This window comes from Triturus cristatus, chromosome 6, assembly GCF_964204655.1.
Source record: "Triturus cristatus chromosome 6, aTriCri1.1, whole genome shotgun sequence".
Classification (NCBI taxonomy): Eukaryota; Metazoa; Chordata; class Amphibia; order Caudata; family Salamandridae; genus Triturus; species Triturus cristatus.
In genome coordinates, this window is record NC_140589.1 from 811,753,416 (window position 1) to 811,771,450 (window position 18,035).

Here is an 18,035-nt window from a genome sequence, read left to right on the forward strand (position 1 = left end):
TATTTATTCAATCAACACTCTTTTTGTATACTCATGATGGTTTAATTGAGACTTTTGTCTGATGTAACATAAAATCAAATTCAAATTAAAAGAAACTGCTCCCAGTATTATCTAGTGCAGTAAATCCATTCAGGGTGCCAAGAACCACAGAAATCACATGACTCACAGGAAATTCATCAATCCTGTGTGCCAAAAGCAGGAAGTGGAGGCCAGACACATCTTGCACTGGATGTCAGGCAGCCTCACACCTACAGCAGAAGACACTGCTGACAGAATCAGACAGCCATTTTCTGACTTCTGGTCCTGTAAAAGGGTAACTGACTATCCAGAATAGCAGTATCAATAGGAAAAACTGTCCAACCACTCACCCTTACCACTGAACAACAAACATTTTGAGAGCACGAGATACAGGTCCTGACTCGAGGAGTATTAAAGGAGGATGCCTGCCTCATGGGACACTTTAAGATGCATACACCAGTCAAGGTACAAAGCAGACTTGGGAGGGAATAAGCTGAATGTTGTCCCCAACCAGCCCCAGATGCTGTAGTACTACAAACATATTTCATGAATTTAAAGGATGGTCCCTGACCTCCTTGCCAGATAAGCAAGGACAGTTACGCTGCAAGAAGAGGTTTGGCACCAATGCTGACACTGATGCAGTGAGAGGAGTCTACTGTGCGGGATAATAAGTATCACCAGCACAGAGGGGATCCTAGAAACCCATGGTTGGATGATCAGAAGAGCCACATAAAGGAATGCACCCTCACTACTTCAGCTTCCCTTACTAGCTGGCTGGATATAGACTACATCCAGTATTTCAAGTTGTTAGTCCTTTGAGGGGGAAAAGAAATGTAGGACCCTGAATGTGCAGGTTCATAACTTGTAGCTCGCCAATCCATGGCCCTGTGTGCACAAAGTTTGGCAGGTGGAACACAAGAGTGCAATAACATGCTTACCTGAGGTTCGGTCCTGCCCATGAACAACTGTTGTGATTGTTCTGTGGGGGTAGTTAGGAAGCACCATCTACTGCCTCTGTAGGTGGGAAGACAGGAGAAGTCTGGAGGGCGTAATAAGTGGAGAAAGGGTTCATGGTCAGGGTCTAGCCCTGGGGGCTTAAGGGGCTTCAGGCCACAGGACTACAGCAGACTATATTCCAATCTTCTTCATTGTCTTTCAAGGGTCACATAGTCTTGTGTCATTGAGCCTCTGCCCCTTCTACTGTGCGTGCTATAAAGGGCAACTCTTGTCTGGGAATCCACCTTCGTCCGACTAGGACTGAGGGCATAGCAACCCAATTGGATCCAACTTAGTACCTTGTTGTGAACCAATGCGTAATGTCTAAATACATATGCCCAAATAATGTGAAGTAGAAAATGACAAAATATTAAATGTTTATTGCAGGTGATCCACCATCCACACTGGCAGCTACAAAACAGAAGAAAACACACCAACCCACCACTGCAGTGCCACAAGTAACTACAGCTCCCAGTACCTCCACCTCATTGGCACCAACTGCGAGCACCACCTCCACTGCCTTGACTGCAACTGTGACCACCACTTCTGCCACCACCGCCAGCGCACATGACCAGCTTCTGCTTGATCCACAGCAACTGCTGTTGCCATCATGGGCACTCATTTGTCTTCACAGGTGCCTGCCAGCATAGGCTGTACCCATATAGCATTTCAGATAGAACACATGTTCTTTTTCTTTAAAGCCTTATTAGAGGATGAGACAAGGGTCACAGAAAACAAAAAATGAACACAGAGAAATGAACAGTATCACCTCCCACATCAGATACAGTGAGGAGACCAGCTGCATCTACAGCACAGTTTGGCAGCATCAGCAAGACCCTGGCACAAATTTCATAGAGGCTGGTGATGTGGAGGCCTCGGATTTAGCAGCTGTGCACCGAGCCAGTGTGATCCCCACCACTTACACCGAGTTAGAAAAATCTCTAAAGGATCAGATGTTACTTCAGGATCAGGAAGCATGTTCAACGAGGCTTCATCAAATGCAGCAATGTCCTGGTTGGTGGGTTGCCCAAAGCACCTGAGCCATAGAGAGAGTCTAATCAGGCAAAACACAGGGTAATGTGCTGTATTGACAACTCCATTGACATCTTTGTAGCACAATTTGCAGATGGGGCAAATGTCCCTACTCCAAGGCATGACTCAGATCCTAGATAGGTCAATATGGTAGAGGAAACCTGGTGTCCTGCTTAATCAAGGGACAACCTTTCTATCACCCATTCACCACCACACACAACCCCCCTCCCCTTCCCAAGACTCCAGCAGATGTCCCCTCTGAGGCCTTTGTGTTGGTCTAAATGTGCTCCAAAGTTCCCCTTTGCCCACCCACACACTGAGGTAGGTGAATGCACCTTAAGCCTTGGTGTGTCTACTTGGAGCATTGACACTCAGACTGGATAGTAGATAAACCTAGTCTGGAGATGGGTTAGTTGGGGACGGGGTGATGTTGAAAAATGGATGCCAGAGCATAGTTGTACTTGGGATTAGGGTAGAAGATTGGATAGGGCTGCCAGGGGTAGTGTAAAGTTAGTGTGTTTAGGTGGGGTGTGGTGGGGTGGGGTTGAAGTAGGATAAGGCTGCAATTGCATACTGTGGTTGGGGGTTAGAGTAGGAGGTTGGCTAGGACTAGAGAGAGAGAGAGAGAGAGAGAGAGAGAGAGTGTGTGTGTGCGCGTGTGTGCGTGTGTGTTTTTGATGGATTGTTCGGGGATGAATGAAGATAAGGTAGCTGTTTCTTCTGACATAATAAATCTTCCACATAGTGTGTAGTGTGAGTTTCAGGTACAAATGAACATTTTGGTTATGTTTGTAGAAGTAGTGTTACATTTCTGTGTAATCAAAAATAGATACGATCCTGTTCATCTCTGATGTGTGGTATTTTGTCCCTGTATATGTTCACTGTCATCTCTTAATTAATCATCGTCCCTATTTTCCTCAATGGTTATGGGCACATGAATCCTTAAAGACACTTTCTTGCTTCATACAGTTTCATACAGCACAAGAGTGTGATTTGACACAACTCTGGTGAAGACATTGGCATTATTGTATTCCTTATATTTAAAAGAATGATTTCAGATCCAAATATTTTAATCCAGCACGTGAAAACATTTTTGGGAAAACAGGACAAGCCAGCAGGTGTTTTGCGACTTTGATAATTATATTTGTCACTTCTTCGGGGCTATTAAAGTTTTGAAATGTATTCTAGAACCAATAATACAATTGGAGTATTGTGTATAAAGAACTAAAATACCTGTAATTGGTAATTTACGGTCAAATGTACATAAAAGAAAACAAATTAAAGAAGTTAAAAAAATGTGATGATGACAAGAGAGAAAAAAAAAGAAAGAAAATGAAGAAAGACATACTCGTTATTAAAAACGCAATCTATAAGACATTAATATGAACAATTTCATTGAAAGTCTCCCAGTTTCAAAGTGATCTGCCATAAACAATTTAATCACACGATCTTTACAAAAACATTGCTTCTACAGCATATATGAAAGCATATAGGATATATATTTAAACTAATGCAGTTATCATTGCGAACTCAATAGCATCAGAACCATTTAAGACAATGCAAAGAGTAGTCGTTTTGTTTCACCAGCAGACGCAACTTTGGAATATAAACATAACTGTAGGAAGGTGGAATCTGACTGCATGGTTGCCCCCACTTTTTTCCTGGTGTTTGAATGGTTTTTGACCAGTCTGGCTGGGATCCTGCTATCCAGGACCCCAGCCTATCAGCTTACTCCCTTAAATGACTGGTGTGCATATTAGATGCACTAGTGATTGGATACTGTGATACCTTATGAGCCCCTAGTATATGGTACCTTAGGTACCAAGGGCATAGGTACTTAACAGGCCTACCAGGGGCTGAAGCATGTATTATGCCACACCTGGGAAGCAGACTAAATCTGACACCACAGGCCTGCTACTGCAGCCTGGGTGAGGTAGTGTTAGCACTCCTCACTGAGGTATAGGTTCCCTATATCTCACCTTACACACACATATAAACCTATCAGTCACCCCTAAGGCAGGCCCTATCAATACTGAGGGCAGGGTGCTTGGTTTGCATGTGAGGGGGTGCCTCTGCCTGAGCAGGGCCCCTCTGCAGCTCTCAGAGTCTATTCTCTGTAGCTGTTTGTGGATGCGGTTAAACCATATACTCTTAAGTGCATTATAACCTAGCATTAAATGCTAACTTTGGGATGGCTGCATCAAAACATGTCGTGTTTGGTGTCAAACGCCTTGGAATCATACCCCCACACCAGTAACTGGTGTGGGATTATGATCCCACCCTTCTAGAGGGGAAGACATGCACCTACTGTGGAAACACGGTAGAATCCTGAAAGAGCCTGGCATCACAAAATGGATGCCACCAGCACAGACACTGGGCTGCCCTCCTGCTGCTGACTGAAACTCGCAGTGGAGGAGGCCCAACAATAGGCATCCTGTCACAGGGAGGTGTCACCAACTTCCAGACAGCATTTAGTGTATTGGGGCTGTGTGGGTGCACTCCTAGAGTGCTTTGAAGTCCTGCACTGGGGGAGCAGTAGGCTCCTCTGTGCATATGCCAGCTTAAACCGGTTCAGGGGCTACCTGCCCCTGCTCTGGTGCAAAACTTGACAAAAGGAAGTGGGTGTAACCACCCACTCCCCTGACCCTCCCAGAGGAGTGGTCATAGAGCTAGTCCCTCCCTTTCCTTTAGTATAAGTTAGGGAACTTGCCATACAAGAAGAATCCTTGCCCTTCGACGTTCCACTACCTTTGAAAGACTGAAGAATCTCCCTTGGAGTAAAGGAGTGACTCCCCTGCTTGGCAGGCACCAAAAACTTGAATCAACGGTCGCAATCTTTCCCGTTCCTGCCGGAGTCCGAAGTCCCTGCAGCCCCAGAAGTAGATTTCCTGACTTCTCGATGGCCATTGTGAGTCCCCAGCAAAGCTGAGGCGAGTGGACCCCACGAGTGATGAGGAACAGCAATACCCGGGTACCGTGCACTATTGTCGAGTGCAACCTATTCACGACGTTCTACGAACTTGTGCATTAGACCACTTGTGGTCCAAGCCTCCAGCAGGATTTCCCTTGAAAATCAGAGGCCTACCTCGTCCCGAGTGACCGTGGGATCCTGTGAAGCAAACCCTCACGAGGCGTCTTTGCGATCCCTTGCTGGTTATCTTGTGGGTCCCCTGAAGACTTTTTCATCACACCAAAGGGCTCCCCTGGTTGCTCCAGGCCTGCCCTGACTTACCCTTGCTGGTTGAGCCCCTCAGACCTTGCTGGTCTGCACCGCTGACTTTCTTCACTTTCCACAAGACTTGCTGTTGCCAAGGCTTGTTGGGTCCAATCCGGTTGCCGACACCTCAGTAACTGCAGACTTTGTGGGACACTATGAATCCAGCTCCTGGTTGTCGTCGACGCCTCCTGGACCTCGTGGCTGAAGAGTCAAAATACCCTTGATCACCTGAAATCACCCGACTTCCGTGGGCATCCATCTTCCTGGCCCCAGGTCACTGGCAAGTGACTGTGAACACTGTCCCTTCTGCTTTCAGGTCTTCTTCATCCTGAATCCAGCCTTGGATTCCACCGGACACTTCTCCAGTCTTCGCAAGCAGCAAAACTTCTTCGGCTTCCATTGAAAACGACGACGCGACCCGACATCAAAAGACACCTATGCACCCGGCTTCCCTGGGTGAGGTAACTCGTGCACTCCGGAGCTCCTGTGGGTGTCGGCCCTCGAACTACCTACCTTGTAAGTGACTTGCTTGTAGACTCTCTAGAAGTACCCTAAAACTTTAAAATTCCAACCACGACTTGCTCCATTGAAATCAATAGGGAACCCGCGGCTGTGTTCTCACACTGCACGCGTCTCCCGTGGGTCCTTTACTTACCTGCCTTGGGTGGATTAGTGAGGCCCCAGCGATTCTACAGGCCCTAGGCCTTGTCCCCTTGCAAGTCGACATTCCTAAACCTCTTTTTTAGTATATGGTCTGGTACGCCCCTAGGGCCCCAGCCATATTTGTGCTTAACTTATTGTGAAACGTTGATATTTGCATATGTTCCTGACTTCTAATCTCATAAAGAGATTAGTATAGTGTGTCTAGTAATAAATACATATATATTTGATATATATACCTGTGTAGTGTCCTTTCATTTGGTAATTCAAGAGATTATAAGGTCAAACAAGCTGCTTTACATTCCTCTGAGACGTAGCCTGAAGGCTGCTCTACACAGCTACCACTAGGATAGCTTTCTTTAAAAGGTTGTCTTAATTCTATCTACTATAAGAGTCGAATTGGACTGGTGCAAGGTGGCCACTATAACTAGCGACCAGCATATGCCAGGCCAACTTCTCACAATAACATTTTATCAACCATTAGATTATTCAAATAATGTTTAGATTCAATAATGCTCATCAAAAATCTTTAATCTCATACTTAATTTAACCTGAAATAATATACTTCTAGAACTGTTGTTTCGGTGTAAACTGAGGTTAATTATTATGGGACCAGAGTGCAGACAACTGGGTGCATTTTCAGTCTCAAAGTAATTCTTATCATAATTTTGGAGTTACCTATCTTTTAATTTGGATTCTCCAATGGTTTTGAAAGGAGGGGTAAGGAAATAACTGACTCTCCTATTAAAATAATGGTAATAAAAATAGTGAACTTGTAACTTAAAATACATGTTTGCTTTATTACCTTAGGTTCTCATAGATTACAGAAAGATACATGTTCACTCATTTAGCCCCACAATATCATAGATATTCTGTAGAGGTAAACAGAATTGATCAACAGAAATCAAATATACTTTTTAATAAATCACTAATAAGAGAATGACATAAAACTAGATTAAGTTTACTAATCATGTGTTACTCATATGTCTTCTGAGGTATTTATCTATGTATTATTGAGAAAACATTTAAGAATTTGTTTTCCAAAAAATATGTAATGATTTGTTAGAAAATAAAAAATCAATGAGACAATATATAATTGTCAGATAGATTCCAACATATCAGGCTAAAGGTACCAAATTGGCTTCCTAAATGGGTATAATTCCACTTCACGTATCATTATGCAGTGGCGCTCGCCGAGGGAGTGCTGCGGGGTGGTGGGGCAGGCGGGGGAAGGTCAGGGTGAGGGGTAGTAAACTCCGGCATACGGCAGAACGGACTTAAGTACATAAACAAATAAATAAATAAATAAAACAATTTACATTCCGCGCGCTGCAACGCCAACTCAGCGATGCAGCATGTGCAAAGTAAATTGTTTTATTTATTTATTCATTTACTCAAGTCCATTCTACCGAATGCCGGAGTTTACTATCCCCTACCCTGCCCCTCCCCCGCCCACCGCCCTGCAGCACTCCCTCGGCGAGCCGCCACTGTCATTATGTAAAGTTAGCTGATGAAACATTTGCCCCTACAGTGCATTTTCAACATGTACTGACCATTTCGAGATACACATCGGCACAAAGCAGGCAACTGGCCTTCTAGCTAGTCATGCATCTCTATGCTAGTATAAAACAAAGGTGGGAAGCCAATTGCAAATTTGCATGAGGTGCTCTAGTCTGTCACCCATCTAAATAGTAGCAAAAACCAGGACTGGCAACAATTTATATACGATCACGGAAGAAAGACACTTTGCTATTTACTAAAAGTTAAAGCAACGAAGCTCTTCATTCTAAACAGAAAATCATTTTTGAAGAGTAGAATAATTTTCCTAGGTCAAGGTACATAGTAAGATTTTTTTAGAGAATAAATGATTGGAAACACAATATTGGAAGATCACTTTTAGATTATCTTGTACGAAATATGTTCTCTGTGATCAAGGGACATAAAGTTATGTCATCATCTCTAGGACTGGGGAATATAATATCTTGTTATTTACATAGGAAGGCATCTTTAATATCGCTACAAAATAATGTTTGCGGCTCATAAATAATAATTTCCACAATTAGAGGCATTTTTATCAAGTAGTTTCATCTCCTTTGCACCTCGCAAAGGGGCTCAAGGGTGGCGCACCTACTAAGTTAGATTTATCCAGCCACTCAAGGCCATCTAGCGTTGCCCTGTGTGGCTTGATAAATCTAGAGTAACGCAACACAGCGCAGTGCAAATTAGTGCATTGCGTTATTTAGTTCCAGGGAGGCATTCCATGGCTGGAGCCTGGGTGTTCCCACGCATCCACCCATGGATTATGGCGCATTTCCAGATTTACCAATACTGGTAGACGTGGGAATGTGTCAAAATGGTACTCCTCCCCAGGTGAGGCATAACGAGGAGAAATATCTTTATCATTTATCTTTATCCTCGTTTTTTCCTCGCACACATAGAAAGAGTAAAATGCTTCCGAGGATTGTTTTTGTGCAGGAAGGTTCCCCATCCTGCACAAAAACAATCCTGTCTGCCACGCAGGCACCCTTGCACCACAGTGCATGGGTGTATGCGTTGGTGCTAGGCAGCCAAAAGGGCACCAGCACAAGGAAAATACAGGAAAGCGTCATATTGTTTTAAAACCTGTACATTCCTGCCCTTTCCCTATCATACAGTGCAGTGCAGCACGGTGACTTGCTGCACTGGCTATGTGAAATATTGATAAATGTGCCCGTTCATTTTTCCATATTGGACATATTTATAGGGAAAATGATTTTATGATGAGCACACAGTTAGTAACAGCATGAGCGGGGCTGAACCTGCTGGTATGTTTGGTTATGAAATCAAATGCGTACATGTTCATATACATCAAGGATAACTATTTGACTAATAGTCCCAATTGTGAACAGACACTGTGAATCTAATATATCTACACGATGTACAGGAGACTTATAAACAAAATTGTATACATAATGAAATATTGAGAAATAATTTTAGCCATCTGATGATCATTGTTTGTGCTACTTCTGATAGGAAACAAAATCTTGCTAACAGATGCCTGCTAACAATTCACATGAAATTACGCATTTCATTGTCTACATTAAATCCATTGATTCCTGTCCTAAGGTTTTGAATCAAAAAGCTCTATTTTTCTCTGAGAAGTTGTTCTTTCTTGCCCTTTCTTCGATTCTACTAATTTTCTAATACAGCTGATTGCTTGGAATCATCGGCTATATGTATAAACCACTTTTGTGGTTGAAAACTGCCCAATCGGGCCGTTTCGGACTGCAAAACTGCTTTTACATATTTACAAAGCACAAATTGTGATTCGGAAACACATTATCGAATTGCAATTTGTGTTTACGATTCGGTATTTGGAAGGAGTGTGTTCAGGCCATCCTTTCCAAATACCTAATTTCGGATGTATGATATTACAACGCGGGTTTTTACCACGCGTGCAGTTACATCGCATGCGTTACAACGCATGAGATGTTACAACACTATGCTATTAGAACGCAAGTCTTTACATCGACTTGCGCTAGATGGCGTGCTGACATTAAAAAAGTGTAATTTACTATTCCAACTCCAGTCCACTTAACAGTAGGGAAGGTGTTGGGATAGTAAACTACACTATTTGTAATGTTAGCACGCCATCTAGCGCAAGTCGATGTACAGACTTGCGTTCTAATGGCATAGCGTTGTAACATCGCATGCGTTGTAACGCATGCGATGTAACTGCACAGCGTGGTAATAACCGCGTTGTAATGGCTGTTCCCCCCTAATTTCAGTGTCATCTATGAATGTTTTGCGACCGAATTACGGTCACAAAACATTCATTTTTTACCCACTACTAAAGTAGTCGTAACCATTCACAAATGGATCACTGCCTGCTCTTAAAAAAATAAAAAATAAATCTTTTTAAACGCATCCGGTTTTTCTTTAAGGAAAAGGAAAACAATTCAGCACACATGGAAAATGTAAAAAAAACCAGGTGGAAATAAACATATTTCTCATCGTTATGCCTCACCTCAGAAGGCGTACGGATTAGGCGCTTCCCAAAGTTTACATCACTGTGTAAATCTGGGTCAGCCTCAAATTCCATGAGAGTTGTGTGGAAAACCCACCTTAACGCCCATGGAAAGCCTCCCAAGCACTGAGTAAGGCGACGCAATGATTTGCACTGCGTCGTCTTTAATGATTTATTAGGCCACTCAAAGCCATGCTGGGTGGCTTTGCATGGCTTCATAAATTTTTATGAGCCCTGCGTCATGCATGTACCACTTTACGTGGTACAATAGGGACACAGGGCTCCCATTAATAAGGTCCTGGGTTTGTAAACACCAGGAAACATTTTGTACCTTTTTGTCTTCGGTTAAAAGTGGGTCGTCCAGGGATCCGGCACCACCCATTATTTTGAAATTGGTAGCACCAATAGTTGCCCCCACTATCACTGACCTGATCAATGCCTCACTTTCCGTAGGTACGGTCCCCCCTAAATGGAAAAGGGCTAAGGTGAAAGCGTTGCTTAAAAAAAACCAATCTGGATTTTGCCGACCTGGGCAATTATCGCCCCATCTCACTCCTTCCTGGAATCATCAAGATCGTGGAGAAATATGTCAATCACACACTCTCCACTTTTCTTGAATCCCACGACCTGCTTCATACCTTTCAAACGGGATTCTGCCGCGCCAAAGCACTGAAACTGCCATGTTAGCCGTAGTGGAAGAATCTAGAAAGATTCTGGACTCAGGAGGGTCTTCAACCATAATTCTCCTCGACCTAAGCACGGCCTTTGACATGGTGAACCACCGACTGCTGATTCACCGTCTCAGGAACGCAGGAGTAACTGGCACAGCACTTCAATGGCTGCTATCTTTTCTGGATGGAAGATTCTTCCAGGTATTTGAGGGTGATATTTCTTCAGAACCCATCTCCTTACAGTGTGGAGTCCCACAGGGCTCATCGTTGAGCCCTACTCTTTTTAATGTCTGCATGGTGGTACTCAAAGGGGGGACAAAGGGCTTTTAGACAGGTCCAGCAAAGGCCCAAGGAAAGTCTTCAACAAAAGAGTTATGCTGTTCCTCTGAAATGAGAGTCAGATGCAGGGAATATAAACCAAACTGACCAGAGTGGTTCAAGGTTGGGAATCCATTTTATTGAATTATAATGCCCTCACACACCCTGTCAGGTGTCATGCTTCATCATCGGGCTGCTCCTCATCGGGTCGGCGGTGCAATACCCAAGGGGCTCCCTTGTAGTAGGGGCACTTTAGCGGAGATCTTTTACCAACAGCCGTTTGGTGAAGTGGGGGTGAGGGACCTGGTGTGTGTACATAAATATGTATTTGTGTATTTGAAGTGAATGTAAAATAGGGTTGGGAGTACCTACGACAACAACTTTAATCAAAAAGGTCTCCTACCCTAAGTAAAAATAAGAGATATGAGGCGCTAAGCTGAGGTTATGTCTCAGGGTATGGCGCTCTTATAAGTAGTAGGTCAACATGTTTCTCGCCAAATGAATAGTCTTCGGGCGATTCGTCAAGACCAAACAATGGGGTATACTATCTACACCTAAAACTAAAATGTTGTTGTGGCTGCACCCTCACATCAACCATACTACTAGTTTGTCGGATACCTGGTAGTACTGGAACTACCCAGAACTGTGGACTAACCAGGAGTCACAGTACCCGGTAGGTTATAAACATGAGGGGTTTCTCATGTGTTTTGTGCCAGTAGCACGTAGTCTGTAGACCGACCCACTACTACCGGGCCCGGTGGTACACAAATAAACATTCATCTACACACACCAGGTCCCTCACCCCCACTTCACCAAACGACTGTTGGAAAAAGATCTCCGCTAAAGGGCCCCTACTATAGGGAGCCCGTCAGGTATTGCACCGCCAACCCGACGAGGAGCAGTCCGATGATCAAGCATGACACCCGACAGGGTGTGTGAGGGCATTATATAATCCAATAAAATGGATTCCCAACCTTGAACCACTCTGGTCAGGTTGGTTTATATTCCCTGCATCTGACTCTTATTTCAAAGGAACAGCATAACTCTTTTGTTGAAGAATGTCTACATGGCCCCCTTCGGGATTCACATGGTAACATACGCCGATGACACACAGTTGGTGGTAGCACTGAACCATGCAGACCAGAGGTCTAATGGCCTCCACTCCTGCCTCGAAGACATTTCTAAGTGGATGGGTATATCACACCTAAAACCCAACAGTGAGAAAACTGAGCTCATGATTCTCGGTAATCCTTTGAATTACAAATCAAGCACTATGTGGCCAGTGTGCATGGGCCTGGTTCCAGCCCCAAAAACTGAAATAAAGAGCCTGGGCATCTGGTTAGACCAGAACCTTACCTTCAAGGCTCAATCTAGGAAGACCGTGGCTACTTGCTATGGCCTGCTCAGAATGGCCCGCAAAGTGCTTCCTCTTCTACCCTTCCAAGCAAAAGAATTGCTAGTTCAATCACTAATACTGTCAAGAATAGATTATGGCAACGCTTTATATTTAGGCGCTCCAAACTCAGTAGTTGCAAAACTGCAAACTGTACAAAATTGTGCAGCTAGATTGCTGATGGGAGTCCCTAATAACTGTTCGGCAAAACCCGCGCTACACTCCCTCCACTGGCTTCTGGTGCACCAAAGAATCAGCTTTAAGGTCCTTTGCATTGTCCATAAATCCCTGCAAGGGAATGGGCCATCAAACAACTCAGCCATGATTCATCCCTATAGGGCTAACAGGAAACTGCACTTTGATGAGCTCCATTTAGCATTGGTCCCTAGGATCAAGAAAGCCAGAAGTAGTGGCCGGCTTTTTAGTATAATGCCGCCAAGCTCTGGAATGCTCTGCCGCTGCACCTTCGCATGGAATCTAACCATCTTGCCTTACGAAAACAGCTTAAGACCTTGCTCTTTCCTTGAGGTTCTACTCCTCTTTTTACTACTCAGCGCTGGGATGCTCCCGGGTAGCCATGCGCTGTACAAATGACTTTTCATTCATTCATTCATTCATTCATTGTGTACAGCAGATTTATCACTGAAAATCATGCAGTAAATCCATTCCGCAGACCTCGTAATGAGGACCAGAGAGAACAGAGATATAATACTTCATGCAGGTAAATCAGATCAGTCTTTGACATTGGGCTTATTGAAAGGCAGATTCCTCTATCTTCACAAAAGTGGGGATGCACATGAATATAATGCCAATACATGTTGTAGGATAAAAGCCACTTGTGTCGTGTTACACAACATCAGGCCTGTCTCTGTAAACAGATAATGATGAATCAGATGACAACGAGGACATCAACAAGGATGATTATCCTTGCAACACATTATCAGGAGAGGGTGCAGCAAGAGTCACAGTTGGACGTGCATGCTGTACTGATGTTATAAATAACTACTTCCAAGGTATATAACAAAGTAAGGACAATGACACACTCTGTGATACTAACAAAAAGTAGCTGTTTAATTCCAGATCATAATCAAGGTCAAAACTAAAAGTAAAAGATTATGCCTTGTGCTTTGCCCATCCTTCTGATCAACTTTGATACAGTCCTGTTCTGTACGTGTTGAGTTTTCACCATTGACTTTTCTAATGTATGGAACTGTGAGTCGGTGTGCCTTCTTGTAATTCTTGTCCCAGATTTCTGTCTCCCTGCCTTAAGAACCTGCCACATCGTGCAACTACAGGATGTGTTTCACAGTCTGGCAGGGGCGGCTCCTCTGTAATGGCGGAGGAGCATCGCCCCACTGGTCAGAGTCATTCACTGAAAAATAAAATGATAATAAAACCATAATATGATTTTATTTTTCTGTGACTGGCTCTGGCTGGAGTTCTTGTATGGGGCAGGGTGGAGCCAGGCAATGACAGGGAGGACTGGTGGGCTCTTAGAAGTGCGCATGTCAGTTTGACCCGGCCTTCATATGGTCGGCCAAAGAGACATGCGCACTTCTATTTCTCCAACCCACCTGTTATCACAGCCGGTTTGGAGAAGAGCTGCAGGCTCCCAGGCACTGTCTGAGCAGCAGGCCAGACTACTCAGACCAATCCTTGCGCTGCTCTCATAGCATGAGAGCAACGTCAGGATTGGATGGGTATCCTGTGTTTTCCCAGTGACTGCTTGGTAAGAAGCACAGAGGCGGCCGTCGGGGTTGGCGGCAGGAACAGGTACTTTTTAAAAAAATAATATTTTTCCCATCATTCCCCGTTCCCGACCTCCCACTTCATTTTGCGCAGCTGCCACTGCTGTCTGGGTATGTTGCTGCAGAATGATGAAGGGGTTGTTGCTGGTGCACCTGCGGCTGCACCATTTGTATTGCAGTTACCAGGACGGCTTGTGCCAATTTTTATCTAGATGGCTCCAAGTGTTGCAGTTCTGGCTACCTCAGTGTCCTGTTGATAGGGTATCTTCCGTAACCTGAGAGCTGTTCCACAGACTCTGGCTGGATCTTCTCAGATGGTGACTCTGTGATGTGGAACAGCATGTTTATTGTCAGTTGGATCTAATAGTGATATTTTGGCACGGTACACAAGCGTTGTATTCCTGTGACATCTCACTTATGCAATTGTAACATGTAGAGTTATAGATGGGTAACAGTGAATTTCAGAGTTGTTTTGTTTTGATGACATCAAATAGACGAGAGCGAAGTTTGAATTGTCTATGTTGTCACTCAGAACCCTGAGGTGAAAAACATCCTCGTAATTCAAATTTTTCTCATCTATAATTTTATGTTATGTATGGCCCCCAAAATCATCTGCTCCTGCTTTCAATTGCAACGCATGGGCAGAGAAGCAAGGGTGAACCATACATAATATGGCCACAGTTATGTACCCCTGTCCCACAGGTAAAAAAAAAAAACTCACCTGCCATCCTTGATCAATCCCCCCCCACCACCACCTTCCCTGCTTTCCTTCCTCCTCCTGCAGCTGTGCTTGCAGATTTCAGTCAAAGAAGACAAGCACAGCTGCGCTCTCAGAGAGCCCTGTCTACCTGTCCTGAAAGGCCGTCATGACGTAGCAACAGTGGATAACGAGTTTTCTTATCAGCTGTTGCTACGTCATAGCAGTGAGTTGCGACATTTGGAAAATTAAATAAACGATAGGGGCTCTCTATGAGAACCATACATAACATATGAGACAATTGCTAATGAGGTGTAAACTGAGGTGCGTGTGCGAATGATGACCTATAGGGCTTTCTCTTGGGTGCATGTATTAAGACTATTGTGGCTATGATGTCCACATATAGGATATATGGACTTAATTTCCAATGAAGCATTGTGTCAGGTGTTCCTGGCTCCAGACATGGATTACGTGACCCCTAACAAGTGTGGATTTCCTCAGTATTGTACTACGTTTATTTGTGGCTGCGTATGAACTGTGTTTTCCGTTGGTCGATGCTTATACATATTTAGAGATTAGAGGCTCTCGCCAATGATTCATGACACTTTTTTAGCACTTCGACCCTGATGTAGTATGCGAATATAAGTAAACCAATTGCTGCAATTGCCTATCACGTTTACAGTTTCCAGGTGGATTACCTCCTCCTATTTGTCGTACGGGGGCTGATGATTAAATTGTACTGACCCAAGACATTGACCTGTCTGGAAGGTGTCGTTATAGCAAAGGGTATACCCAAAAATCACTGGGACCTGGGTGTAAGGCAGTATATAAGAAAATGGTCCCAGCACAATAATGCTTGAAAAGCAAAATCAGATACAAAATCAAAAAATTAGTAATAAACGATTGGTTAGTGCTAAAGTGTTATTTAATCACACGAAGCAATTGATCATTTTTTTAATTAAACCAACAATTTATAAACAATAAAAAAGAAAAAACGTTGGGGTGCCCAACTGGGTGAAAGGAGGGTGAGGAAGGTGATTTGAGTGAGGTAATAGGGCAAGTGACATAAGATGTTAAACAATATCACAAGTGAATTGTTAGGCATGTTGCTCAATGCCACATAATCACAGAGGAATGCTTCATTCAGTATACAGTCATTTGTACAGCCATATACAATAGAACAAACACAGTGCACATTGCACTATTGATGGTACTGGCATATATGGTATGTCGACGTTTCGACCCATTAACCCATGTAGGTTAGTTCAGGTCCTTACTGACTGGGTCTTCCTCATGACAAGGGTGTGGGTGTAACGAGGGGGGCACCGTATTGGGGATGGAAGCCTATTAGGTACAAACTTTGCGTCAAGGACACTAGGGCTCCAAGGCTCCAGGACGGGTGGGAGTGACAAACACTTAAAAGAAGTCCAATTCTCCCAAATTTCACAAGGCAGTAATCAATGCTGTCTGGATTACCGTGGTCAAACCATTAGTAAGATAGGTGAAGTGAATCACAATTTGGCCTCTGATTCAGACGTCTGTTACTTCACGTCATGCTGCTTGCTTGCTTCTTCGACTGACTGACGGCTGCGCAGTATGCTGGGGCGGGGGAAAAGTTGGGACACCAACTTTTGGACTTCTTTTAAGTGTTTGTCACTCCCACCCGTCCTGGAGCCTTGGAGCCCTAGTGTCCTTGACGCAAAGTTTGTACCTAATAGGCTTCCATCCCCAATACGGTGCCCCCCTCGTTACACCCACACCCTTGTCCTGAGGAAGACCCCGTCAGTAAGGACCTGAACTAACCTACATGGGTTAAGGGGTCAAAACGTCGACATACCATATATGCCAGTACCATCAATAGTGCAATGTGCACTGTGTTTGTTCTATTGTATATGGCTGTACAAATGACTGTATACAGAATGAAGCAGTCCTCTGTGATTATGTGGCATTGAGCAACATGCCTAACAATTCAATTGTGATATTGTTTAATGTCTTATGTCACTTGCCCTATTACCTCACTCAAATCACCTTCCTCACCCTCCTTTCACCCAGTTGGGCACCCCAACGTTTTTTCTTTTTTATTGTTTATAAATTGTTGATTTAATTAAAAAAATGATCAATTGCTTCGTGTGATTAAATAACACTTTAGCATTATCCAATCGTTTATTACTAATTTTTTGATTTTGTATCTGATTTTGCTTTTCAAGCATTATTGTGCTGGGACCATTTTCTTATATACTGTCTGGAAGGTATGCTCAGATATTTCTTTCATAAGAGTAGGTGGTAGCTGAGTGTTGGTGTCTCCTGTCTGTTGCTGCTTACTCCTGCTTACCAACCTCTTCTTTGTCCTGGACCCTAGCTCGTGCCAACATTTCGCACCTCATTCATGATCCTGTTGGTAACACCTGCAGCATTTATTATTTGTTGGGTGCACCTCCATTCACAGGTTTTGGCCTGTGGAATAGTGAGCAACCATTTCAAAAAAGTTTTTAATTTTCGGCCAAACACCCCTCAACCAGAATCTCAAGTTCCTGATCACTGAATTTCCTTTTTCTTTACTTCTCAATTCTCACGTGGCTTTTATTTTGCCATTGTGGGTCATTTCACTGTTGCACTGCAGTTGGTAGGACCTGTACTCATCTTCAGTGCTTAATTTGTAAACAAATAAGTGCCAGGACTCTGGTCAAGAGGCCAGTGCAGCTTGCATCACACATTGCCCCTGCCAGCTCTGTCCATAATAGTAACAACATAATTACTAACTATCAGACTCCTACAAGTGTGACAATTCGGACTATTTGAGGCCCCCAAAACTATGAGAATGGCTTGGGCGAAAGGAACTAGTCATTTTAATGTATATTGAATTAATAATTAACTATTGTTGTGGTCATCTCTAAATTTGTCACAAGCACTGGTGTTGGCAATTAAGTGCCGGTGCTGAGCACCAAAAACCACTGTCTCAAATTAAGCACTGAATTCGCTGTGTAGCACTGGTCCTAGTTAACTTCCTGGCTCAGTGATGCCATCAGCAGATGCTAGTGCAATGTTTGCATTTTGTGACCACTTTTGAATGGGAAATTGGGACTCCTGATTTATGATGGTGATTCTTACTGATTCAGTAATTCAATTCAGACTGCAGTTGTCCATATCATTTTATGGATCACAATTTGTGAATTCTTAATTCTTTCAAATTTTAACTCGAAACATTGTACATTGAAACATCAGGCACTTGGCCTCCTAAGAATCATTAAGCTCAGGGCCACAAATGTAGGGCCAGATTTA